We start from the raw sequence: 9,913 nt of genomic DNA, 5'->3' as shown, positions 1-9,913 counted from the left end.
CCATGACCCCAGAGGTACGGGCAGTGATGCATCTTCCTAGCCCTAAGCTGAGATTTACACTTCAATTTTTTCCAGACAATTAGATGACATGCAATGTAAAATAATTGCAAAAATTCATCACTCTTCAGATTCCTTTGGAGAGTTGAAGACAGTTGACCCTGAACATTAATTTATACACTCCATGAGCTCTGCTGGATGTCCAGTAGTCTACACACAAACCCTGCACGGATCTCTCTAGAAAATCTCACAGAATGGCACATTCCAATATATTCTGTGGGCAAGGCCAAATGCAATCCCCAGCAGTCTTCTTTGCACCTGGAATATTCATTAACCTGATCCAATCAATTTCCATGGCCTCAAAGCTATATGGGTGCTCCATTGTCATAACCCTGAACCTAACCTGAAATTTTCCCTCCAAAGTTTCCAGGACAGTCTACAGCATACAGCATCAAAAAAGAGAAAATGTGCATCACATTGAGGGTTCAAAAGTTTTCCTGAACAAAGTTCTCCCCATCCATGAATGTTTTAAACCAAGTGACATCCACAGAATGCCCAGTAATCGTTTCCCAAACCGTGAACTGATCAGTTTGGTTTATCATGTGGAATAGCATAATCCGATGCATTCCAGTAGCAAGGCCCTGCATCTCTTCTTTGTGCCTCCCACATTTGGTAGCATGCTGCAATAAATTTCCAGGTCCCTAGCTAAGGTGCACAGGTGTCCCACATATGAATATTAAGAAACCTTGAACTATACTGGATGCCCCGTGCCTTCAACAAAACCCTACACAGAACTCTGACAAATATTGCAGAAGAGCAAATTCCCCATTCTCTTTTTTGTGTTGTCTACATTCTTTATCCTGCTCTGATGGACTTCCCGGACCCTGGAGCCATGTAGGGCGCCCTGTTTTCCTGACCCTAACCCTAATCTGAGATTTTCCCTCCATTGGCCCCAGGCCAATCTACTCCATACACTATCAAACAAGAGCAGCTCTGTGTCTCCTTGGGTGTTCACGTGTTTTCCTGAACATAGTTCTCCCCACCCATGAATGTTGTTGGCAACTTGACATCTACAGGATGCCCTGTGTTCATTTCCCAAAGCCTGGCCTCATCTCTTTTGCCAGACTTGCAGAATACAGCTTTCTCATGCATTCCGGTGGCAAGGCCAGATGGGTCCCGACTGTCTTCTTTGCGTATTCTATGGTCAGTAGCCTGCTCCAATCAATTTCCAGGCCTGCGGAGCTACATAAGGTGCCTCATTTTCGTAAACCTAACCCAAAGCTGGGATTTCCCTTCCAATTTTTCCAGGCCATTCGATGACATGGATTGTCAAATATCTGCAAAAATGCAAAACCCCTCTGATTCCTTTGGACAGCTGAACACAGTTGTCCCCAGATATGAATTTTTTGACACCTTGTGCTCTGCTGCATGCCTAGTTTTCTTCACCTAAACCGTCATCAAATCTTTTTGGCAAAGCGCTCAGAATAGGAAAATCCCATGCATTCTTATGGCCTGATCCTATGTGGCCCCCACTGTCTTCTTTTGGCCTTCTATCTTCATTCAGACACTGCCTTTCCCGCCACCCCCAAGTTCCAAAGCAACACCAGGGCATGGACGGAAACGTTTCTCCCTCTCGTCACAGCTGCAGCAGCCTTTTACGCTGGCACAGCTAGACTCTTTTTGTCTCCAGATAGAAAAGCCTATCCTTAATGGCATTGCTCAAGATCCTTTTGAGTACCTTTTGAAGATGATCCACAAGGATGCCCAGAAGTAACTTGGGAGGCATTCCATGATCGCTCACTATTTTTAAAAAATTAAGTCTGACACTCAGTGCAATTAAATGTGCTCAGTATTGGAGGGTTTTAAATTTAAGAAATTGTGCCATCATTTGCACATAAGGGAGGGCAGACGTTTTAGCACCATTGGGACTGGGCCCTTTAGCACATCATACGAGAAAGATGGTGTAGATACTGGGCAGGCTGGGAAGCTGCTCCCTCAGGTATCAAAATGGCTTCACAGCCTAAAAGAAGAGATCCTTGAGCTGAGGCTGAAGAAAGAGCCATTTGCACCATCAGCCCAGGGAATGAAATGCCTTAGGGCCAGCCCTGCTTGCTTACGTGTGTCTGCAAACCCCACTGGACCAGGATTTCAGATCCGTGCATGTAGAAAGACACTTGTGCATATCCGTATGCATAATGTTCACACTTTATCTGTTTGGAGAGAAACATCACTTTTTCCATAGAAAAAGTAAAACATACAGTGGCCATTAACGTTTATGAGGATGATAGACTACCAAAGAGTCCAGGCTTGTTTTTTGAAGTTTTGCCTAAATATTATCTTTAAAATGTGCAAAGGCTAATGGAGAAAACAGAAGCACATGAGTGTGTTTGTGTTTTTCAGGAAACAGCTTAAAAAAAAAAAACCTACTTCCAAATCAAAGTCTTTCCAGCCTGAATAATTTACTCTGTGACATCAAAGTATCAAAAGAAGTAGTTTACAGACACTGCTGTCTGGATTTAAAGGGGAGAAAGAGAAAAGAACAGCTAAGCCAGATATTTGGCTTCCCCTTGCCACTTTTGTAGGTGCTGCCATAAAATAATAAGTGTCAAAAGGGGAGGAGTTATTTCCTGTCTTGCATATATGCAGTGCAATCCTAGCTATATCTGCTCAAAAGAAAGACATTTTGACTGGAGTGCTATTGCTTAGGTAAGCATGAGTACAGAATTTCAGACATTTCTGTTAGATTTGATTCATATGAGCAAAACTGGGTGGAGCACAAGATTAACTTCTGGTTCTGTTTTATATTTTGGGTGAGGAATTGCTGTCTCAATCTACTTATAGCTGAAGAACTGAAAAGAGATGGGGAATAATTACTTTGGACTTCTGAACACAATCTGAATCAAAGAAGTCCTGCTTGTTCAAGGGAATAGCTAAAACGGAAGGGTAAGAACCATTAATCATGGGTGACCTCAGCTTTGCCCAACCTGGCATCCTCTAGATGTGCTAGACTACAGTTCCTATCATCTCCAGATAGAATGCCCACTGGGGAAACTGGAAGCTACAGTCAACAAATGTGGAGGGCACTAGGCTGGTCTATCTCAAAGAGGGACTAGTTTGTTGAGACATAAAGCTTTCATGTGCTGCAATCCTCTCCATCAGTTGCATGAACTGTAGTGCTGAATTCCCATCATTCAACTCCATCAAGTAATTGAACACAGGATGGGGATCATATGCAGATGAATGAGCATTGGATTGGGGTTAGCTTAGTTTTCAGTAACCCCCAAGTATGTTTATAACACAAAATTAAGTCACCTGAAAAGAATGAAAAGGACAGAACAAAAAGGAGGACAAAAATTTAACCCTCACCCAGACACTGAGAGTATCCTAATCATGTTCTATAGCACATTCCATTATGTTTTCCCATAAAAGTGAATGGCTGCCATTTATTCATGTTTAAAAATAAAGCAGTGGCCTTGGAGACAAAAACAAAATGCAGAACCTTGACTGTCATTGTCATAGCCTGGGTGGGCAGCAGAAGATACAATTGGATCTGACAATGGATCTTTGGAAAATCTGTAGTACCTCAGCAAATACTTCTGACTTGAAATTAGCAGCAGTAAAATGACTTCCATTGCTACTCACAGACTAAATTATACAGCTGAACTGAAAAAAACCTTGTGGTTACCAGAAGTGCAGTTTTGTGCAACGGACTTATTGCTGCTCTGTTCAGTTGTGGTGCTCAAGCAAATTCTTGGGTCACAAAGGTGTCCCAGGCTAAAAATAAGCCTGTTAGTAGAAAATAAGGCAGATCCCATATGCCTGACTCTGCCCATCCCTGTAAAAACTTCCAGTGATTGAATCCATTGTAGGGGTAGAGAATATAACTGCAGAATGCAGAGTGATCCAATGCACCTTTCACCAACCCTTGAATTGCTTCTGCAATGCATAGTCGTTCCCTTTGCAAAACCCTTTCCCAAGAGGATGTATTCAAGCTCTTTTGGACTACAGCTCCCACTAGCCCTGACCATTGGTCATTGACTGGCACTGATAGGACTTGTAGTCCAAAACCTCTGGAGGGTGCCAGGTTGAAGAAGACTTTTCCACACACAGACATACACACCCATCATGACACGTTTTTCATTATTACATATACAAAATGCATTTTTGTTTTTCTTAGACAGCAGAAAGGGAGCAATGGGACAATGACCAACAAACCCAAAGAATCTTCTTTCTGCAAAACAGGAGAAAGCAATCACTAGAAGGATGGTTTTGTTTGAAATTGTGTGATCATTAACAGGGCTACGTATTTCATGGTGATGGGGGTGGGACTGAATCATCACCTTTCAGTGCTCAAGGCTGGCAGTGCTTCATCTTTCTTCTCCAGGAGTTCGTGTATCCGAGGTATCACACAGCGGATGCCACTGGCGGCAGCAGCCCCTTCTCCCAGAGGGGCCCAAGGCTGAATTTGCAGGGAAGGAAGCAAGAAGGTCAGGAGGAGTTGTCTGAGGAAACCTATCTGGTGTTTTCTGCATTATGCCTGACTCAGGCTATTAATCTTACTTTTTCATGAGCCATAAATGGACTCACAAAATACCATAAGGAAAGAATGGAATTAGGAATTGGGGATTTTTAAGCCACATGAAAGATTTTAATCATTTCACAAAAATCCGGAAGACCACAAAGGGGGAGGGTGAAAGACAGCACCAGTGGCATCTGGCGATCCTTTTCCTTTGTTTTGTTTTTGTTTTGTTCCCTCAAGTCTGCTCTGAGAAACTATATATACAAGGTGATTAAATCAAAACCATTTTGTTAAAGCTTTGATTGTACCCATGAGGCTACATTACTTAAAGAGGAAGGCTATTTACTTCTAATTTCCTCTGGGATCAAATGATGTCAACTTGACTACAGAAATGCAATTCTGTCTCAGGTTTAGACTACAAGTTATGCTCTATCACATGCAGTTTCCCCCCCAACATGTTATCATTTGAACAAAAGCAGCTTAAATCCAACATACTATTAGCAAAAGAAAGGTGTGCCTGGCAGAGCACCGCTACCTTTTTCTGTTGTGCAAGTGGAACTTTCTCTTCTTGCACCATTTTGCAGAATGTTTTACCAGAATGATTCCATTAGACACAACCCATAGGAAGCAATCTGGAGCAAACCAGGTGGGCAGAATGAGGGAAGAGTTCCAACTGTCATATTTTTCTCACTTAAATATGTTTTGCTTATCTTTCTCACACACCCAGATCTGCTGCTGCTGTTGTCTTTTACTTAAAGTCACACTAGGTTTAAGTCATGCTTACTTAGGAGAGTAAACGAGGCTGCTTTGTCCTATTTGAGTGGCAACTCCTTTATTAGAAGACTTTGCTGGATCTGAGGATGCAGATCTGCCTTGAGCACAGTACTCCTATTTGCTGAATACACTTGCATAATAATGACTTCTCAACTTGTGCCATGACAACAAGCTGCTCTGCCAGGTTCTCATGACATGACAAACTATGCTGCCTTATGGTAACACACCCAGCACAACGTCCAGTATGTTCTCCGAAGAAAGCAAGCCAAATCACCATAATGAAAGAATTAGTTTTGCCAAACAACTGGGTTGAAAAAGATACCATGCATGCTCTCCATTCGGAAACTTATTGTGTAGGTTTCACAGAAAATATCTTGTATAGGTACTCCAATACATTATTATTTGAATGACTGCACCCTGGAAAAGTTTTGCAACATATGTTTTGCATACAAGCAGTGCACACGCATACTATGCATATATCAAGAGACTATGTTCATAAAATCTGGAGCAATAAGTCAGTAATACAATAGCACGTCAAAGGGCCAAGTCCTGGCTCATTTGGGAAAACCCATATATGAATCTGAATAAACCCAGTCTATTTCTTTTTCTTGGGTTGTATTCCTGGTTAGAAGTCAAAAATATCACTCAGCTTTCAATTATTGATCTGGTTTGGATGACACAGCAGCTCATCATGGCTGAATTAACCCTTGAGGCATGTGCTATCCACCGTTACAAATACCGTATGTAAGCTCTGGCCAGGGGTGCCAAGGCTTGTCATGTTATCCAAATCCAGCTGGGGTTATTTAAGGATTAACCAACTGACACATGTCTCACTGGCAGTAAAGCCCTGCCACCTGAGTATGGACAACATGACAAGCCACAGCAACTGTTGGGTGAGGAGTGCATATTCATTTGGATAGCAGCGTCTCACAAGCAAATTAAGCCATGGTCCATGAACTGACCCAACGCCTTGCAAGGGAATGGGACCTTCTGAGAAGAGTTTCATAGAATCACTCACAGAATCTGTGTTTTCTTCTGTAGAATGTTTTTTCCAAAGAAAGTTAAGATCTTTCTCCATAAATGAAAAAAAATGTTTGCTAGCCCCCTGATGATTTCTTTTTTACTTTTCGCAAGCACAAATCCTAGATCCCATGTTGTAAGATGAAAGGAAATACCATTTTAAAATGGCTAAACATGTACATACTGGGACTCTTCCATCAGCTTTGCACATCTGGATCATACAGTATCTGCCTATTCTTCCTGGCAAAACTGCTCCAGTTCTGTCAGGTTGGATGGGGACTATTGGCAAACAGCAACTTTCAGGTTTTGCTACAGATTCTCAATGAGATTGAGGTCTGGTCTTTAGCTGGGCCATTCTAAAACATTCAAGTTCTTTACATTAAAACCACTCCAGTGTTACTTTGGCTGTGTGTTTAGGGTTATTGTTCTGTTGGATGATGGCCTGCACCCCCATCCCAGGCCCCTTGCAGACTGAAACAATTCTCCTGTATTTGGACAACTCTTGCTTTCAGCCCTGACCAGTTCCTTAGTCCCTGCCAAGGAAAAGCATCCACACAACACAGTGCTGCCACCACCAATGCTTCATACTGTTGGGTTGGTGGTTTCTCCAATGAGCACTGCTGGCTTTCCACCACATAGGCGGTTTTGGAGCAAGGCCAAATGGTTCAGTATTAGTCTCATCAACCCAGAGAGCCACCCGTTTTTCTATATTTGCTGTCTCCCACATGCCTTTTTGCAAACTCCAAATGCACTTTGCTATGGGGTTGTTTCAGCAATGGCTTTCTTATGGCCACTTTCCATAGAACACAGCTTTGTGGTGTGCCTGGGTGATAGCTCTCCCATGGACCATTTCTCCATCTCAGCTGTGGATCTCTCCAGCATCTTCAAAGTTACCGTCAGCCTCTGGGTTGTCTCTCTGACTAATGACCTCCTTACCCAGTCACTGAGGTTGGGGGACAGCCTTCTCTGAGGCAGAGTCACAGTTGAGCCATATCCTTTCTGTTTTGTCACAATAGATCCAATAGCGCACCAAAAGATGCTCACTGTTTGGAATATATTTTTATTACCAGTGCTGATTGGTGCTTCTGTACAACTTTATTCTGGAGTTGTTTTGAGCACTCATTTTCTTAATGATGCTGTTTCTTTAGATATGTCTCCCAACAAACTCTGAGGACTTCCAGAAACAGGTGTACTTACTCTGAGATCCAGTGGCACCGAAAATGCACACAGGTGGACCTTATGGCACTCTGGAGGCCATGGGTTGCACCAGAGCTTATTTAGGAGTGTCAAACCAAGGGGGCAAACAGAACTGATAAGTGCCAGTTTGTTCTACTTAATTTTTGTGTCACAATTTTTAAAAATCACATTCATACTACTGGCTACCTTGTGTACATCAAGTGGGGATAAAGCCAATTAAATCTATTTCAATTCCAGGTTGTAACACAACATGTGAAAAGATCAAAGGAGGACAAACACTTTGGCAAGGCACTGTACTCAAGCAGCCTCATAGCTGGAATGGCAGCTAATAGAGCTTCCATGAAGTACAGGCAGTCCCCCAGTTATGGATAACCCATACTTATGAACAAAATGTCATAAAGCATGTTAATTTTTAAAAATTATACTGACTCAAGAGTGGGGAAGATTAATATTTATGTGATCAACAAGTGCTAATTTGCTTTTATTTGGCTTTTATGAAACAATAAAAATATTTTGCAGTATTAAGTAACTCACAGTATTGAGTAGGTTGTTTACAGCAAGTGGTAATAATGTCAGTTAATTCCATTCATTTCCAGGTTATCACACCTGGAAAAGAATGTGGGAAAGTCAAAAGAGGGTGAAAACTGCAAGGCACTGTACTGTATAGCTGACATATGTATTTTAACTGCTGTTTTTATTGTTATTGTGTGTTTTACAAATTGTGGTCTGGCTCAGAGGGCCTTCGGTCTGATATAGCAGATAATAAATTAAAAAATAAATATTCTACTACATTTGAAAAGCTGGTCAACCAATATTATCTTAGCCTTATTCTCAGTGTTCATACTTGCATAGGTAAGATAAAACCAAACGTGCAGAACATAGATTTTCTCATATTATACATTGCATATTGTAAATTATTGTAACTAAAATATTTGTTCCACATAATCATCCCATGAATGTTTTTATTGCTTAAAATGGTGTAATTCAAAGCATGTCCACTCAGATGTAAACCCTACTAAATTCAATGGGGCTTACTTGCAGGCAAATGGCTTTGAAGGTCGCAACTGCTCTTTGGAAGAAAGGTGGGCTAAGAATTTAATATTTAATTTAGGATCAAATTTAAGATTGAATTTAGGATTAAAGCCGAAGTGCCATGTACCTTAATATCTAAACCATGATTAGAAGGTCATTCTTTGAACTTCAGAGATCACAGAGTTAAACATTGTTTAACTGTATGCAGTTAGACTACAATTCACGTGACATTGCATTTGCTTTTTTGGAACATTGCTTATTAACATACCCCAGTGTAGCATTTGGATTTTCATGGCATGCAATTTCAGCTACTTTTTATGGCATAATACAAGACAAGAGCAATACATTCTCAGCATCATTATGTATGGAAGTTCAAAAGTAAGGCTCTGAAAAGTAAGAGTTTTCTAGAGCTTTAAGGGGATTTCTTGAATATCACCTTCCACTGGGCAGTCTAGGGCAAATATGTTGAAGGAAGTACATTACAAGCTAGTCAACAATGAAAAGGATGCCAGTCATTCCAAACAAGTGCTGAATCAGTCCCTGTTATGAGGGTTGTAAAGTTTCTAACAATTACAGGTGTAGATTCATGAGAAAAGCAGCATTTTTCTTTTTCATATGGGCTGTCCAGGAGAGATCTATTGTCTAGCTATTTTTCTTCCATTGACTATGGGTGGGGGTAGTTCTTGATGGAAGCTCACTGCAGTTTTAGCCAATCTAAAATAAATTGGTAGATATCTAGGTATCTTCTCGTATGGCATGATGAAGTGTGTTTATTGATCTTAATGTCAAGCATGCTTACTGAGCTAGTCAGGCCAGAAAGTAGTTTAAATATTAAATCTAAGGTGTTGGCTCATCTAAGTGCCCCTTTCCTATTGATTTAACATGAAGTTTTCTGCAAGTCCTATTTGTGGAAATAAATGAATCCTTACCCAAAAAAAAAAAAAAAGAATCCTTACCAAAAGAATTAAAAGACCCCTGTTAGAAACATCTGCCAAGATTTTTTGTTTTAAAAAAACACTTTTTTGTTATTGTTCAATGGTCTCTCTAATACTAAATTTGAGACAGGGAATCCCAGATGCCTTTTTCTATGCAAGCAAGGAATCCAAAGAAGATAGCATGTGAAAGAAACAGAGAAGAGCACACATCATTTACCCACTCCATAGTGACAAGTTGGCTAAATTCAAAAGTGACAGTATGAAATTCTATGGAGTTACAATCCAATATATGCTTAAGTGATTTTAATGGATGTAATGCTACTTGGCATTGTGGCCAAAGTCTTTGAAGTTCTCCATAAGAAAATAGTGGTCATTAATGGGAATTAAGTAAAACAAAAACAAATAAACCACCACACCCTAGTTTAGTTGAAAAACAATT

The sequence above is a fragment of the Varanus komodoensis genome, unplaced genomic scaffold, assembly GCF_004798865.1.
Source record: "Varanus komodoensis strain SLA01 unplaced genomic scaffold, ASM479886v1 scaffold5, whole genome shotgun sequence".
NCBI lineage: Eukaryota > Metazoa > Chordata > Lepidosauria > Squamata > Varanidae > Varanus > Varanus komodoensis.
This window is presented reverse-complemented; position numbering follows the sequence as displayed.